Raw genomic sequence first — 19,264 nt, 5'->3', positions numbered from 1 at the left:
CTAGTTCAGTTCTAGTTCAGTTCTAGTTCAGTTCTAGTTCAGTTCTAGTTCAGTTCTAGTTCAGTTCTAGTTCAGTTCTAGTTCAGTTCTAGCTCAGTTCTAGTTTTAGTTCAGTTCTTCAGTTCTAATTTGAATATATATTTATTATAATATCCCCTATAGACATACGTTATTGTATATTTACTCATTGAAAAGGATTAAATAAATCATTTAAATGTCAAAATATTTTCATTAATTAATAACACTTACGACAACGATCAACAGACGAAAAAGCAAGAAATCATGTTGAAATACTTGAAGTAATAACTTGAATGGTATTAAAGTGTTATGAATGAATGTAAATATTAATACATACATATATGTAAAAAATAAATAAATTATTGGTTGAATAAATGAAAAGACAAGATGTATTCATTCGACATGAACATTAATGCGTAAATACTTAATATTGTGCCACAGCTGATTGGCTTTAATGTGGGTGGTAGAGGTTGTAGATTAAAATGTTTTAAAAAAATATTGAAAATAAGTATGGAATTAATTTGTGAACTTTTGAAATTTTTTTTTTGTTAAATGTAACTTTACAGATGAACTTCAGTTATTGCATAAAACTATAAGATTCTTATTAATTATGATCAGTACGATAATTTTGCTTCATATGACATTGAATATCCATACAGAATATACATTAAGTGCCTCTAAAGCCAAATTAACCAATAATTTAAATAGTTTCTCTTCCTTAAGCTTCAATTATATTCTTTTTCTTTAAAGACCAATTTGTCTTAAGGTTATTTTAATTTAACAAACATTTACAATCGACATTAAACTATTTTACATTGTACGACTGTCTATCGTTTCAAACACTTTCCTGTATAACATAAATGACTATCGTTCACTCTATATGATTCTCGAATCATGAGATTGTCTGCCTGTCTCCTGGTTAGTCGATATACTTGTATAAACTTCCAATGAACAAATCTACAAGTGGCTCTACTATAGTCCGGAGTGGATGGATGTAAGTGTTTTAAGTTGTCATCAACTTGTATTTGAATGTTCACATGTGTATTCTTTTGTTTTTTGTTTTTTTTTTGCTTATTTTCCTTTTCTCCAGAAGATTAATGAAGTTGAATAATAAATTAAATTATTTTGATTACATTGCGTTAAGCTTCAATGCACATTTTATACGGCATTTTTATACAGTACGAATACAACACTTTTAATACAAAAAAATAAAAAGAATAAAAATTAAATAAATGACCATATGTGTGGTTTTATAAACAAATGAAAAAAATTGCTTTAAGAATTCAGTTGTAGTTGTTAAGAAAAATAAAAATCAATTTATTTTTTACAATTTTCAGAGTTCAGTTGATTTTTTGTTAAAGAACACAAATATCTAAGGAGTTTCAACTAGCACCACATTATTCAAATATACACTTAAAGAAATATAATGTGAAATTAACAAAAAATGTTCTCAAACTTCCTGTCACAAAAATGACATTAGTTTTCTATATATAAATTTGTAATGTCAGAAACTGGCATGCGTTTTCTATAGAAAATTATCCTATGACAGAAGCTGATATCAGTTATCTGCAGAAAACTTTTTGATGTCAAAATACAGCATCAGATATTGACAACAGTTTCTCTAAGAAACTTCAAAATCTGGCTTTCTCAGTCTTCTTTTTTATCCATGTACTTTAAAACATATTGATTTTTTTCCAAATGCATTAAATGCTAATTTATTAAAGTTTTTGCGAACAGTTCATTTTTCGACCCAAACCAACAACTGGTTACAAAAAAATTGTAACAATTCATTGATTTTTGCTTTTATTTCTTCCCCAAAGGGGTTTTAGATACAAAACAGGCCTTTGTAGGCTGACATTAATTTATTAAATTCTAAAATTTAATTGTACATAAATTTAAAAACTTGTTTAAAATTAACACAATCTGCACTATAATTGCTATTGCATAGCAATGCGTAAAAAACATTAATTTTATTTGTTTTTTTTTTAAATATTCAAAAATAATATAGTTAAAAATTGTGTAATAACATTTTTACAGTTTCTAAACGATTTTAATACCAGCTTATCCTCTAACAAATTAAATTTTTTTTCTTCTGATACATTTAATCTATTTGTTTACAAGGTCAATATATTGTTAAAGAAAATCCATTCATCTTAAAATAATGTTTATATTTTTTGTTCTTTTTAATCCAAAAAACAAAGATATATTTTTCGTATTTCTCATAAATTATGTGTTTTTTTGTTGTATTTTAAATATTTGTTTATATTGTTTTATGGTTGTCTTCTCGATATAAATAAATTAAATTGGCCAAGCGTAAGGTCTACAAATGTGATGACACGTAATGACAGAATTTATTTATTTCATCTATAGCGGTCATCGAATGTAGGGGAAGCGTTTTTTACCCTTTGCTATGGGTATTAAAGAGAAGTATTTCTGATAAAATGATTTCACTTCCAGTTCAGTTTCAGTTCAGTTCTAGTTCTAGTTCAGTTCTAGTTCAGTTCTAGTTCAGTTCTAGTTCAGTTCAGTTCTAGTTCAGTTCTAGTTCAGTTCTAGTTCAGTTCTAGTTCAGTTCTAGTTCAGTTCTAGTTCAGTTCTAGTTCAGTTCTAGTTCAGTTCTAGTTCAGTTCTAGTTCAGTTCTAGTTTAGTTCTAGTTTAGTTCTAGTTCAGTTCTAGTTCAGTTCTAGTTCAGTTCTAGTTCAGTTCTATTTCAGTTCTAGTTCGGTTCTAGTTCAGTTCTAGTTCAGTTCTAGTTCAGATCTAGTTCAGATCTAGTTCAGATCTAGTTCAGATCTAGTTCAGTTCTAGTTCAGTTCTAGTTCAGTTCCAGTTCAGTTCTAGTTCAGTTCTAGTTCAGTTCTAGTTCAGTTCTAGTTCAGTTCTAGTTCAGTTCTAGTTCAGTTCTAGTTCAGTTCTAGTTCAGTTCTAGTTCGGTTCTAGTTTAGTTCTAGTTCAGTTTTAGTTTATTTACAGTTCTGCTCTAGTTCTGTTCTAGTGCAAACTAATGTTTATTAATTTTTCTTTATTACCACTTGATACCTATTAAAAACATCATGTCCAGTCAACATTTTAACACAAAATTGTTGTTATGGCAACAGGTGCTTGTGTTTGTTTTTCTTTGTTAAACGTTGACCAAATTCGTTTGGCCATTTAAGAGGTTGGGTGATTTTTTTTTTGCACTTCAGCATTTTTTACGTTACAGCCATTAAATAACAATTAGTAGTAATTGCAAAATGCCGAAAAAATTAAATAGAAAATTGTAACGAATTCATGTTTACAGCAAAAAAGACACTTTCACATGCTTGTATAAAATTAATCGTAATCTGTGGAAAATAAATTTTCGAACATTAGTTCATCTCGATTTAACACAGACATTGCGAGAAAAGAAAATCTTTTCGTTTGCCAGAAAAATGTAACCCTCTCATAATGTTTTGCAAAATATTGAGTGTGGTGTGGAGACATGGATATTAAAACACATTTATTAAAGAAAAAAAAACTGCCTCATACACTTACAAATAGAGAAATTTTAACGTTTAATTGCTTGATTCAATGTAATGATTTTCGTTTAAGAATTTTGGAGGGTAAATACACGGAGAGAAAAAATGTAGTTAAACTTTTGATAAATTCTGGAAAGAAAACAACAAACATCATACGTTTGCAAAACTTAACATATCAGTCGAATGTTTCAAAAAAGGATACGGCAACAATGATATGCTGGCAACATTTTTTTATTCTAAGTGTATTAGTAGAATAAATTTTAATTGTATTCACATGATATGAATACAGGAAAACAAACTTCTACCTACGCTTTCAAAAAAGTTTGCTGCTAAACACACATGCAACAAAACAACAGCAGCAACAATAACAACAATACAAAAGCAATATCGATGTTAAAGTTCCATTAAAAAGATTACACGCCCTTGTGGCAATTGAGTGGCTTTTAAGCCGCTATAATACATGACAAAAACAAAAAACAACTATAATAACGCAAAGCTTTAAGCGAGGGGTGTACAATACGGCATGATTGCAGCCACAATGTGCAATGTGTAGAGGGTTAGTTTTTATTGCAAAAAATATTACCAACACGTTTTTAAAGTGAGGGTGATTTTTTTCCTTTTTAATTTTTTTTGCTAAGGGTGTTGCAAAAATACTACTAGACTTACTACTATCGGAAATATTGTGCGTGCATTGTTGTCGAATAGTTGCACATACAGTTGTATGTATGTATGTAGGTGGGTGTTTGTAGGCAAATGTATACATATGTATGTTTAGCATACAAAATCAAATTATTTTTCTACCAAGCTATAACACATGTACACCTCTACATACACATATGCACAGCCAAGTATTTTAACCATTAAATGCATTGACTCGATTCTCAATTCTGCAACATGTAGCATGTATGCCAAACAATATCAAAGAACAACAACGACAATGTTGTGTATAGAAATCAGAAATACGAAAAAAAAATTAAAGAACTTGACAACTACCAACAATATAAATTACACACACACATACATTCATACAATACCAAACTATTTACAATACACAACAACAGAGGAAACAAAAGGAAAACAACTTTTACTCAAACACTCATATACACTATAACTTTTGTTAGACCACTCCATTCATATGCGACTACATACTTACTATAGACAATTTTACTTACTTGTCGCCTTTTCTTCCCATTTCTCTATTTTTGCACCCAAAACAATACAAACTTGCAACACTCTATGAGAAAGCGCAACAATTGTGCTTAAGTGGTAGACTTAATATAAACAAGAACTAAATTGAATGAAAAACTTGTGCGCACAGTGAAATGTGCTGCTTGAAATGGGACTTAAAAATGGAAATTATCATTGTGGAGAACTTTTCATATGTTTGTGATATAAATATCTTAGTTCAACTATTTATAAGTCCTCATTGGCTTTGTCTTCAGACTTTTTACCAACAATGTTATAAAGTGGAACTAGAGTGGCACCTCAATTCAGACATGAGTATATAATTGTCTTACTTTTAAGGAATTGGCTTCATTTCAAAATAGGATATTCGAAATAAGCTCTTTTCATCCTTGATCTCAGAAGATGAGCAATTCCTCTTGTTCCCTGGATAGATTATTTAATACATGTATACTATAAAGACTTTCGATTTTGATTTTCAGAACATTCCCAAAATCTGCTTGTAATTATGTTTGTGATACCGTTCTAATACACATGTCAAAATATACCCACATGCTCACAACTACAAACATACATATTAGGGTGTCGGTGTTTAATTTCTAAAAAATAATGTGAAACAAGTATTTATTTTTTATGAATGTAATCAAACTAATAGTCATAAAGGATTTGAAAGGTTATTAAAGAAAGTAGAGTTTTTAAGGAAAAAACTCCTGTTTAAATACCCAGTAGAAACTTTACTTACCACGTAAGCAGGCAAGTACTTACTTTTAAAGAAAAATAACTAATTATTTCTGTTCGACGTGGTGCAAAAAAATAACTAATTACAAATGTGCTTACCCTACTTTATTGGGCTTAAATCTGGCTCTACGGTTATTATTTGTATAAGTCTTTCTGCTTACTCAGTGCTAAATATTTGGACTGATTCTCTAGATAATTGGTTACATTCCCATTACCAGGTAATGCATTAAAAAACTACATTATTTAGATTACTCATTACAAAAATTTTAAGATTTTTTGCTTGGTACATATTAATTTTTAGTAATGATGTTAAAATGTCATTATGTTCTTTAAACAGAGTTTATTTGCTTCAATTTTAGTTGATAGTATAGACAACATTTTTGGCTTCATTCGATATAAGCCCCGCTAATGAGTATATACTTATAACAGTGAAATTTTCGTTTCGATGATGTGTTCACAGCTATAAAAGAACTTTGAAAGAAGCAAAAAAGAAGTTGAATTTACTTCATGGAAGTACTGAAAAAGACCTTAAGAAGTTATGATTTTAACACAGGCTTGTCTTAGGAGGGATGTCCTTTTTATTTGATTTTAAATTCACTACATCTGAAGTCATTCTTAGGAAGTAATTTTTATGTTCCTTTTTTGAGGTTATTATAAATAAATAAATTACATTTATCAATTAACTCCAAAATAAAATTGGTTTAATTCAAAAAAATTTAATTAAAAAAATTGATTTTTTCGCTTTTTTGGACATCAATAAACATCACTTCCACAGAAGTAAAAAAGCTCTAAGTACTACTTTTGAAGTGGTGATAAATGTTATTCTTTTGGAAATTCTTTGTTTTATTTTTGCTTAGTTAATAATAAAGATTAATATTGAATCTTAGATCATATTCAAATTGCAAGTTGATTGCCAAAATGGTGGAAACAAAAGAGATATAATCTGTGTGAATATTTGATTACGGACCTATTAGAAAAATTATTTACATATATTCCAGCATCGCAATGATTTGACACAATCATTGAGCTGAGAGCAGACTATAAAATTGGAAAGCACTGATTATGGTCTTATGTATTACTATTTTATAAAATTGCAACCTTTTCAACGAATTCATTTAATTATATATATTCTTACTTGTTAATTTTAACAATTCTTGTTTGTTCCTTTATACATTAACGTACAGAAATTTATACTTACATATGTATATTAGGGCTTAATAAATATAATATAAAAGTAACACGCCAAACACCGATTGTCGCAGTAAACATGCAAACACTTTAACTTCCTTTTTGGTCTACCTACACTAACTTATTACAGAACACTAGTCAAATGTATGGGGACTATCACGGGGCTCATGCTCAAGCTAAAGATAAATATGCAGAAAATCCAAACGACACAGTGATGATTGCATTATGTGCTTGTTATTATCTTATACTCTGACACACATACAGTGTATAAATGTAACATATTTTATGTATGTATGTAGCTGTTGGTTGGTACTTTAACACTTGAAAATTTTCATCACTATTGTATCATCATCATCTGCATAAACCTCTGAACACTAGAATGCAACTCAGTGCTACCTAAATGTACATATGTATGTACGAATATACTATATGTCTGAAGGCAGCACCTAAACAGTTACCATGTACATGTAGATACATATATTTTTAACATCATTTACGTTTTAGCTTTGACTTCGATTTGTATACAACTACTCTCCTCTTCTTTGTGATAATACAATTCCTAATCGCTTGATAACGATGTTGATGATGATACACCAACATATATTCCTTCATACACAACTACTTACATACATTCTACATCCTCTGATATGTATGCATGTTTAAAGGTTTGTAAAACGTACATAGATGTTTGTAATTTTTGTATGTCTATATGTCTAATGGCATAACAGTAGCAAACATTAAAAATTACACTCCAACAAAAGAAATAATAACAATAATATCTATTCTGCTAGTATCACTGCTACGACAGCAGTTAAAGTCAACTTTTCTGTTGACGTAATCTGAACGTCAACGTTATAGTTGGGCTCTGTAGCTCTCTCTCTCTCAGATACTCATACAAACACACTGTTAAAATCGTTGCATGTGCTCACACTCATTTGGTTTGTTTACATTTTTTCTTGTTGAAGTTTCATTCACATTTTGTTGTTTTGCGTACCTCCTCGCTGTAGTTGGTTTTTGCGCTTTTTATGCTGTTAGATTTTTACGCACAACAACTTGTTTGATTGCAAACAACCGGTAAAATATACAACAGATACAAATTACATTCATATAAATTTATAGTCGATATCTATGTGAATTGATTTGTATGAGAGGATGTATGTAACGTAACTTTTTTGAAGTGTGAATGAAGTATTCTTAATAATAAACCTTAAGTAACCCAAAAAGTTTATCAGATGTAAATTTCAAGTTTTTGTGGCCCAAGCTTTTGAAGATGTACACCAAATATATATATATTATATATATATATATATATATATAGTATATATATATATTATATAATATATATATATATATATATATATTATATATATATATATTATATATATATATATATATATATATATATATTATATATATATACATATATATATATATATATATATATATATATATATTATATATATATATATATATATTATATATATATATATATATATATATATATATATATAAATTTAAGATATGTTTCTTTTTGGATTTTATTAAACTGCTTTCAAAAATCTATTCTATTTTTTTTTCATTTTTAAGAATTATTGTTTGTTTTACCATTTTAATGTTTAAATTAATATTTAACATATGCATTTATTTATAATTGATTTAATAAACAATTCACAATTGCATTTGAAACTGTGTGTGTGTGTAAGTTTAATAAGAAAATTGTCATTGTCACCCTTAAGACTGCAAAATATAAATTATATGAATCATTTGTGCATATTTATTTTATGCAAATATTTAATACAAGCAGTCATAAAAATATTGAGTAAAATAGCACTTTAAAATACATAAATTTGTTTAATAAAAATCTCTAGCAGACATTTTCGAAAATAATGTAAAGTCTTGTAAATAACAAAATGGTTTATCTATCAAAATCAGGATAAATCAGGGATTAACTTAACTCAGTTCTAGTTCAGTTCTAGTTCAGTTCTAGTTCAGTTCTAATTCAGTTCTAGTTCAGTTCTAGTTAAGTTCTAGTTCAGTTATAGTTCCGTTCTAGTTCAGTTCTAGTTCAGTTCTAGTTCAGTTCTAGTTCAGTTCTAGTTCAGTTCTAGTTCAGTTCTAGTTCAGTTCTAGTTCAGTTCTAGTTCAGTTCTAGTTCAGTTCTAGTTCAGTTCTAGTTCAGTTCTAGTTCAGTTCTAGTTCAGTTCTAGTTCAGTTCTAGTTCAGTTCTAGTTCAGTTCTAGTTCAGTTCTAGTTCAGTTCTAGTTCAGTTCTAGTTCAGTTCTAGTTCAGTTCTAGTTCAGTTCTAGTTCAGTTCTAGTTCAGTTCTAGTTCAGTTCTAGTTCAGTTCTAGTTCAGTTCTAGTTCAGTTCTAGTTCAGTTCTAGTTCAGTTCTAGTTCAGTTCTAGTTCAGTTCTAGTTCAGTTCTAGTTCAGTTCTAGTTCAGTTCTAGTTCAGTTCTAGTTCAGTTCTAGTTCAGTTCTAGTTCAGTTCTAGTTCAGTTCTAGTTCAGTTCTAGTTCAGTTCTAGTTCAGTTCTAGTTCAGTTCTAGTTCAGTTCTAGTTCAGTTCTAGTTCAGGTTCTAGTTCAGTTCTAGTTCAGTTCTAGTTCAGTTCTAGTTCAGTTCTAGTTCAGTTCTTGTTCAGTTCTAGTTCAATTCTAGTTCAGTTCTAGTTCAGTTCTAGTTAAGTTCTAGTTCAGTTCTAGTTCAGTTATAGTTCCGTTCTAGTTCTGTTCTAGTTCAGTTCTAGTTCAGTTCTAGTTCAGTTCTAGTTCAGTTCTAGTTCAATTCTAGTTCAGTTCTAGTTCAGTTCTAGTTCAGTTCTAGTTCAGTTCTAGTTCAGTTCTAGTTCAGTTCTAGTTCAGTTCTAGTTCAGTTCTAGTTCAGTTCTAGTTCAGTTCTAGTTCAGTTCTAGTTCAGTTCTAGTTCAGTTATAGTTCCGTTCTAGTTCAGTTCTAGTTCAGTTCTAGTTCAGTTCTAGTTCAGTTCTAGTTCAGTTCTAGTTAAGTTCTAGTCCAGTTCTAGTTCAGTTATAGTTCCGTTCTAGTTCTGTTCTAGTTCAGTTCTAGTTCAGTTCTAGTTCAGTTCTAGTTCAGTTCTAGTTCAGTTCTAGTTCAGTTCTAGTTCAGTTCTAGTTCAGTTCTAGTTCAGTTCTAGTTCAGTTCTAGTTCAGTTCTAGTTCAGTTCTAGTTCAGTTCTAGTTCAGTTCTAGTTCAGTTCTAGTTCAGTTCTAGTTCAGTTCTAGTTCAGTTCTAGTTCAGTTCTAGTTCAGTTCTAGTTCAGTTCTAGTTCAGTTCTAGTTCAGTTCTAGTTCAGTTCTAGTTCATTTCTAGTTGAGTTCTAGTTCAGTCCTAGTACAGTTCTAGTTCAGTTCAGTTGAAAAAACTAAAATTATATTAGGAACTACTGTAGGATTTATTCGATTTATTAAGACTTCTATATTCCTTTGTCGTTTTTTTTTAATTTCTGTTGGAATAAAACTTTATTTGCCCCTTTTTCATTATTTGTTTAATAGGTGTCATCGGAGAGAGTCAGTAAGGCTAACAAGCTTTATTTATACTTTATGCCTACAAATTTAATATTAGAGCTATTCCTAAAAATAAAATATCAATAACCCCCTGAAAATGAAGTTCTTGAAACCATAAAATGTCAAAAAGAAAGTTATAATTATATTTTCTTTAAAGAAATAGCTATAAATTTTAATATGCTTTCATTTTGGGGGATTGTTTAAAATTTTTTTGTGCTCTGGACGGACTAATGCTTGAATGCAAATATTTTTTGTTTTTTAAATCAACACATCATCAAGTAAAATGCATTCTTGTTTAAAGATGAAGTTATACATTTATGACAATGAAAACTTAGACAATATATTTGCTACACTCTCTACATACATATATATAGAGTGTATATTTACATACATACATATAAACATAAATACTTCATAATGAAGAGTTAGCTGCTGTGAAAACGAATAGAAAAAGACAAACATTTAGTTACTAGTATGAGTAGTTTGACATAAATTGCACTGTGGGATGAGAACTTTAAGATAACGAAAAATGATAATGAATGTCTATTTATATAAAGGTTGTAAGGTTGAAGAGGAGGATGTACCTCTAGCTCATTAACTAGATATAGATGTTTTTATGAGTAAATTGGCCTTAAAGTGAAATTGTCCTCCGATGATTAAGGAATTCAGTCTCCTTCCATAAGGTTTTCAAACCAAAGTTTCGTTTGCAGTATTTCCATGTTCTCACCACATACATTTACAATTTGGTTAAGTTCTGTTTGTAGTCAGGTTAAGTTCAAGTTCCCAGTCCTCTGTCATTAGCAATTACCCTTAAATGGGAGAAAATCTGTTCATTACTTTTTTAAAGTTTAATAGGGAGAATCCACCTGAAGGCGAACAGCAGTCGAATTTACAGGATTCATTGTCTTTGACTTAATGCTTTTTATGATTTAAAAAACGATCATGTATTTCAATTATTGGGTTTCTGTTCTACATTAGGCTCGTCCTTACTGTGGCAGATTCCTGTGTTTTAATGTTCCATTAGAAATTCGTTTTTTGTTTTCGACAATATCTATCTCTGGCATTCGATCAGCTATGTCTGATGATTGTATATAACCGTCCAATATGTGCACACTGATGTCGTGACCTAAATAAAAAGTCATTCTGAATTTTGTCATACTGAACTTAAAACCCCATTTCTAGCTTTCGGATTTCCTATATATCATCCATAATCGATATACAGTTTACTTCTATTCCCTACAAGATATTTCCATTTCAATTTCCCATTAAAAATAACCGGAAATCATCCCATAGTGTAACTAAACGAAATTTTCTACATCTTTCTGTCACTATATCTAGTTAGTTCAACTTTTCTATAACTACAGCTTTACTACTCACAAAAGGTGTTTCCTCTTATAATCCAGCAAACTCTCACACATTAGAAAAGTTTTTTATGTTTTGTTGATGCTGTTGTTGCTTTAGGGCCATCATTCGCACATGTTGTAATGTGGTATGTCATACACGAAAATATGACATACAGGCAAAATGTACAACTGACTCCATACCTTAACATGTTCCAGCAAATCAAGTCTGACATAAAAAAATTCACTTTAATTTTTCAGCAATTTAATCGAAAGAGAAAATTTCTTAAAAACAATCAAATATTCATTTTCTGCTTGACCGAATATAAAAATACCCTTTAAGGTGTGTGATTGCTCAGTTTAATTTTATATAATTTAAAATGAATGAAGATAAAGTGATGCTGTAATTAGTGATGAAAGTGTTTTTTTTTTTGTTTTATAATAATGTTTTCACTGTGTGCTATATATTAAGGTATAAAATACCATTCTTAAATTAAGAAGCATTTTTGTACGTATTTTTTAACCATTTAACTTGGTAATTATATAGAAGGAAAAGAAGGGAAGAAAACAAAATCACCTTATTTAAGTTTACGATAAACTCTTCTTGTGGCAGGGACAAAAATGAGAATATAATAAACACAAACATATTCCAAAATATTTCTGTTGTACGAAATTTCTCCACTTTACAATATGTGCCAGTATTTTAATTAACTCACATATTCTATTTACAATATAAATTATTTAAAGGAAATAAATGAAAGTCATACCCAACCAAAACTTTCATTAACAAGTATTTGACTTATCACTTTAACATTCCAATGTTTATGAAGTAGTTAAATCCATTAATGTCATTTATGGTAACTACTCTCAAATACAGACTTCAATAACAGATTATTTTGTTAATTAGTTACAGTACGTTGATCATAAGGACTTACAGAAGTCATTAATGGGAAATCGGATTAGTTAGAAGAACATGTTATGGAAAGGGTATTAATGACAGTAGCATCTATGCGTAATGTATTACGACTCGTCTGTCTTGGTAACTACTTTTACATAAAAGTAAAAATGGCTAAATATAAAATTCAACTAAAGCTTATCTTGTTAAAAAATTAGCAACCAAATGAAGATTTTTACTTTCAATTATTACCTCAGCATTAACACTCATGCAACCAACAAAGGCCTTGAAATGTTGATTTGGCTTCCAACATCTTTATTGTTTAACAAAAATAACTTCCAAAGAAGCCAAAAATAAGTAGATTAACTCCATGGAAGTACTAAAAAAGACCTGATGAAGTGATGATTTTAACACAGGCTTGTCATAGGAAGGAAGTTCTTTTTATTTGATTCCAAATTCAGTACATCTAAAGTCATTCTCAGAAATTATTTTTCATATTTTTTTTTGGAAGTTGTTAGGAATTGAAATTGTACATTGAAATTGTACGCATTTATCAATCAACTTCGAAGTAAAAGGTGTTTAATTAAAAAATTTCAGCACCAAAGAAATATACCTTCAATTTTAAACAAAATTGGATTCTTTTCGCTTCTTTGGAAGTCAATAAACATCACTTCCACAGAAGCTAAACAATTTGGTTAAAATAGAAAATTTCTGCACAAAAAAAATTATACCTTTGATTTTAAACAAAATTAGATTCTTTTCGATACTTTGGAAGTCAATAAACATCACTTCCAAATCAAACAAATTCACTTAGTGCTACTTTTGAAGTGGTGATAAATAGGGTTCTATAGTTGAAACGAAAAGTCGACTTTTTTCAATTAATTAAAAGTCGACTTTTCGACTTTTTGCATTTTATGAATAGTCGATTTTTCGACTTTTTTCATTTAATTAAAAGTCGACTTTTAGACTGTAAGTATTTTATAAACAGTCGACTTTTCGACTTTTTTCAATTTTTTCCGACTTTTCGATTTTTTCAACTTTTTTCGATTTTTCGACTTTTTTCCGACTATTTTTTTACTTTTTTCGAGTTTTTCCGACTATTTTAGAGTTTTTGACTTTTTTTCCACTTTTTAAAATTTTCGACTATTTTTAATTCAATTCTACAATTTCAAGTTTTCGACTTTTTTTGACATTTCGACTTTTCGTTTTTTTATACTTTTTGACTATTTTCGACTTCTTTCGACTATTTTTTGACTTTTTTTCGAGTTTTTCCTACTATTTTAGAGTTTTTGACCACTTTTTTAAAATTTTCGACTATTTTTGACTTTTTTCTACAATGTTCGAGTTTTCGACTTTATCCGACTTTTTTTGACTTTTCGACTTTTTCCGACATTTCGACTTTTTACGGCTTGTTGACTTTTTTCGACTTTTATTAATAAAGTCGACTTTTCGACTTTTTTCTCAGACGATAGTCGAGTTATCGACTTTTTTGGAACAAAATAGTCGACTTCGACTTTTCGACAAAAAGTCTATAATTATAAGTCGATTTATAGAACCCTAGTGATAAATGCATTCTTTTGAAAGTTTTAGCTTATATATAAAAACCCTAAAATCGGACGTAAACAACGCACCAACTGAAAAAGTAATGAAAGTTTGTGATCGAACACTCATGTTTTCCACAAACAATCGATTTTTATGAGAAGAATCTAAAATCGGTTGTATATCCCTTAATAACGCTAATCTTGTGAAAATTGTGAACAGCTGCCATGATTTATTTTTCTCTTCAATATATAAATATTTTTTATTAAAGATCAGTTCTAAAGAGTCAGTCATAGGTTATTTAAATTAAAATATTTCAAAGATCAATAATTACGCCAGCGAGTACTGCCCACTGAAAGTACTCCTCATAAGTTCATGAAAAAGGTTTTAAACTTCGATCACTACATTGAAAAACGCACCTACAATTTTGTTCACGTATCTACAATTATCTGTACATATCGAACGTAACAAAACATTATAACACTTTTACTGCCCACAAAAACAGCTACTGTTTGGTTAAGTTCCTTTCTACAGTATCCATCCATGTTTAATCCAACAAAAAAATTTTATTAAAGAAACAATAACAACAGCAACTACAAAATGCACTTATATGAATGAGTATAACGAAGGAACAAGCGAACATCAGTTGTAGACATCTTACAACTCATAAAATTGTTGTAGGCGCAAGCATTGTGTTGAAAACAAAAAAAAAAAAACGAAAAATAATAATTTCTATAAAAAAAAAGTCATATTTTCTTGTAAAGTAGTTTGTCAGCATGTTGGTTTAACAGCCGACTGATGTCGTCTACTGTGCGCAAGAGGAGTACTTCTTGTTTATAAATATCTATGTTTTTTTTTATATATAGACTATGTTGTACATATTTTAATTAGGGTGGTAACGATATACATATATATTAAAATCGTGAACATATTATAAATTTAAGCAAAATTATGCTTTCCAGGTTTAAATTTTCTGCAAAATTTATATAAATTGTTTGCAAAAGAATTGCGAATTGAAGTGTATGTTAATTGTTACCACCCTAATGTAAAATGCCTATAGGTGAAGTATTGCCGTATAACTGTGACTAACACTGAAAATAGTATTGGAAGTAGAAACAAGTTGTTGTATAATTTTGTTTGCCACTATTTATACTAGACATATATGAAAATTCATATACTTTGTACGTTTTAAGCTTTAATAGGTATGTGTTAACGAATGTCTCCATACCGGTCTTTTATAGCAAATATGATCCAAAGAGACCCTTGGGATTTGGATAATTGTACAAATATTTTTTTTGGGAGTTTCTAAATCTTGGAAATGTTATTTTTATAGGTATAATAGGCGTGGCACGAAATATATTAGATATAGAAAATAGCACAAACTTTAATCATTAACAGAATTTTGAAAAAATATAATTGTTCAATTTACAATCGATGTCGTACAGTTGTAGCATTGTATGTCATAAACATTTTTCAAATAATTTTTTTTGAAGTAAAAACAAATCAATAATAAATATAATAAGACATACTACGATACAACAGTACAACACTGATTGTGAATTGATTGAACAAATAAGTATTACAAAGAAGTCGTGTTTTCTATATTGAGAGTCTTTTGGAGACTATATGGTATTATATGTTGATGGTATCTCTCTGGACACTTCATTTACTTTCGTAAATGATGATGATTTTGATGATCGTGTAAGTGATTTTTCAATGATTCGGATTGTGAAAAAGAATGTTGAAGATTCAATTTAGAATGATCAGTAAAAAATTATGAAGAAATTTTTATTATTCCACAGTCAAATAGTTGAGGGAAAAAAGTCGTCTAAATATCTAAAGTTCTTTCTAAATAGTTTGAAGCAATTTTTGTAACATATTGTCATGACTGAATATTAATCTTTCATGTCTGGCCACATAATAAGGGTATTTTTCTCTTAATGATATCCTTAAATGAACCATTTGCATTCAGTACGATTAATTTAGAAAATTTTCTTATTGGGTTCTATAGTTGAAACGAAAAGTCGACTTTTCGACTTTTTGCATTTTATGCAAAGTCGATTTTTCGACTTCTTTATTTAGATAAAAGTTGACTTGTAGACTCTTCGACTTTTAGTATTTTATAAATATTCGACTTTATCGACTTTTTTGGACTTTTTGACTATTTTCGATTTTTTTGAAATTTTGAATTTTTCAACTATTTTTGACTTTTTTCTACTATTTATCGACATTTTGACTATTTTCGATTTTTTTTTTACTATTTTTAACTTTTTTCGAGTTTTTCGGACTATTTTAGGTTTTTTGACTTTTTTCCGCTTTTTTAAAATTTTTGACTTTTTTCTACTATTTTTGAGATACTTTTCACCTTTTTCATAGACGATAGTCGAGTTATCGACTTTTTTGGAACAAAATAGTCGAGTTATCGACTTTTTTTGGAACAAAATAGTCGACTTCGACTTTTTTCTATAAAAAGTCGATTATTCGAAAGTCGATTTATAGAACCCTATTTTCTTAGCGCCATTAATATTTGATTTTAGTGTAATTTAGGTTGGTTGACCGGAATCAAAAACGATATTTTACGTTACAGGTTATCGTAAATTATTAAGAAGCATTTCAGACATGCAAAATTGCCATAAATTTCAAAAATTCCTCCATGTTGTAACCGATACTTTGATGAGTTATCCTTGTGCTTCAATTCCCTTGTTGTGAAATTTTCTGATAGAGTTTTGTAAACAATAAATAGCTGTTGCATACAAAGTCAACTATTGTGAATGAACGATAGCAATGTTTCCTTTGAGAGGAAATAAAACTTCAAGGGACTATTAGCGATAGGAGTAAATTCCTTAATGTTGTTCCAAGATGAGGTAGGTAAAACATTTGTATTCCAAGTGAGTTCGCTCTAGATTACTTAGGATTTGTGATAAAAATTTTCTTAGACATAAAACCTGTAAAACTAAGTCCATATGAAACTGTCGAGTACAAAACCTTAATGAGCTGATTTCCTACCTTTTAGCTTTATTTCTCTGTGGACATGATGGAGATGACTCATTAAACCAATCTTGTATGGAATTCGCTGATAGCTATCAAGATAAATTCCATGGTTTGATTGCAAGGCAAATGATTTCAAGAATTCAAATAACATCTGAATTTTATTGTCCACTTCACTGTACAACATAATACATGATGCCGACACCAATAGTAGGCAAATGTTAAAGATAACGATGACAGTGATAATAATTATGAAGATGCTGCTGTTGTGCAATGGTGCAACATGCATGCTTCAAGTATAGTTTTACGAGTAGACAATAAATAGACTTAATATGTATGTATATAATTTTTATTTTATTAACAATTTCGCTTTTATTAAAGCAAATAAAAAATGCCGGGTTTTCTTATATTATCATCATGTGTTTGTTTATATTCTTTTGTTGTTGTTTTTTTTTTGTCTCACAGAAAAGCCTTCTCTCCCAAGTACAGAACGTTGGCGCCTACGTACGACAAGTTGCTCTGTTTTTGTTCTCTTAACTTTTAATTTTTTTCTTGTGTTTTTTTTGTTATTTTTACAATTGTCTTTACATTTGACTAAGTTTTTCTTGTTGTTGTACGCTATTGTAACTTTTACTACTTAATGTTTGTTGAGTTTTTCTGGATCATTTGCTTTCTCGTTGGCATTGGCATTTTCTTTTGTTGTATCATGCCTCTCTGCCTTGTTTGCTGTGGCTGCTGCGGTTGCTACTGCTATACTGCTCAGAAGCAGCAGTAGTCAACAACTTTTGCTGCTCTTATGTAGTTTGATTTGACTTTGCCTTCATCTATCTACAAGTGAGTTTGTGCGATTGTGTGTATCTGTGTGTCGGCCTCCTTCTCAGTTGGATTTTGTGTTGCTGTATTATTATTGTTGTTGTGTATCTGTGTGCCTGAATGCCAGCTTGGTTGGTTGTGTGTTTTTTTATTGTTGTTCTGCTGTGTTTGAGTGAGTATGTTTATGTGGCTGTGTGTGTTGGTGTTTGTTTGGAGGGTATCATCGTTCTAAAAGTAAAAAGCCTGCTTCAGTCTGTCGTTTGGCGTTCACAGAAGCATACATTGTGCAGGCGTGAATATACAATTTTTTTCGTATCTTAACAATAAAACGTGCGTTTTTTGTCATTCAACTCTCTATAGTTTCTGTTGTTGTTCTGTGTTTCCAGTTTTTCTTTTTGTTATTGTATCCCCAACATACGTATTTTTCGAATACTCGGTGTTTTTAATATTTAATAATATACAAAACATATATTTTTTTATAGTTCTGATTAATGAATGAAAATTTACTTTTTTGTTATTATTTATATTTTTTTTGAAAAAGGCGCGTTTTTCGTTAGGTTTTTTAGCGAAAAAAAAACCAAGTGAAATTTAATTTGTTGTTTTCTTTTCAGCAAAAAAAAAAGTAAATATTTGTGAAAATATAAATTTTATATGAATTTTCATACAAAACTTCAACAATCCAAGGGCTACAAAAATACAACCATATAAAAGTAGAAAAGAAAAAAAATATATTGTTTTTGGCCATTTTTTTCTTGATAATTGTTGTGCACCAATTGCTGCCAAAACAATATATTACCAGTGTAAAAAATAAAAAATAATAAAATTTTTATAAAATAAATATATACAACTAAAAATTAAGTTTTTTCTCGTCATAACGAAAAAGTGCTCATATATTATAAAAAAAATTTACCAAAAATTATAATACATATTTGTGCATCAGTTTAATCAAGAGTATTAAGCCAAACAATTGTGTTTTAAAATTGCAGCTATCTAAGGTAATTTTATTTATGAAAATTAAAAAGATATCGTGTTTACAGTGGGGGGAAAATTAAGAAAAAAATTAATTAGAAATGTTAAAAAAGGAACTTAGTTTAGTGGAAAGTTTTTCATACAAATTGTTTTAAATTCAATATTTTTTATAAATACTTAGGAAATAGCTATTTTAGGTTATTGCTTTATTTTATTTTATAATTCTTATTTGAATTGTGTTTCTTTGAATAATTATTTATTTTTCCAATAGGAATTTTTAAAACAACTATGGATATAAGCAGAAAATCTTGACATTAATAATGGGAGCGTACTTCTCCTATCCTTATTTCTATATAAGAAGATTTTTAGTGCAAAACATATATAATACAAGTATTAATATTTCTCTATCCAACTAGTCTCACTGAATGCCTAAAATCTATGATGTGATCTTCTCCTAGCTTCTCCTAGTTCAGTTCTAGTTCAGTACTAGTTCAGTTCTAGTTCAGTTCTAGTTCAGTTCTAGTTCAGTTCTAGTTCAGTTCTAGTTCAGTTCTTGTTCAGTTCTAGTTCAG

The 19,264-nt window shown here is 29.2% G+C and overlaps 1 protein-coding gene across 4 annotated transcripts in view; it reads left to right on the top strand.

Annotated features, from left to right (window-relative positions):
* Positions 1-19,264, top strand: part of LOC111688436 (collagen alpha-1(XVIII) chain-like) — a 131,737-nt gene that overhangs the window by 28,274 nt on the left and 84,199 nt on the right. The window contains exons 1-2 of one of the 4 annotated variants that reach the window (XM_046953025.1): positions 17,982-18,015; positions 18,335-18,718. The exons of 1 other annotated variant lie outside the window; for it this stretch is intronic. The gene's annotated coding sequence lies outside the window, so the exon portion shown is untranslated. Of the gene's footprint in view, positions 1-17,981; positions 18,127-18,334; positions 18,719-19,264 lie in introns of those variants that run through there. 2 more of the 4 variants (XM_046953024.1, XM_046953026.1) reach the window with 2 other exon arrangements.

The sequence above is a fragment of the Lucilia cuprina genome, chromosome 5, assembly GCF_022045245.1.
Source record: "Lucilia cuprina isolate Lc7/37 chromosome 5, ASM2204524v1, whole genome shotgun sequence".
NCBI classification, from domain to species: domain Eukaryota; kingdom Metazoa; phylum Arthropoda; class Insecta; order Diptera; family Calliphoridae; genus Lucilia; species Lucilia cuprina.
Note: the sequence above shows the minus strand (reverse complement) of the source record. Positions and strands in the feature narration are given on the sequence as shown.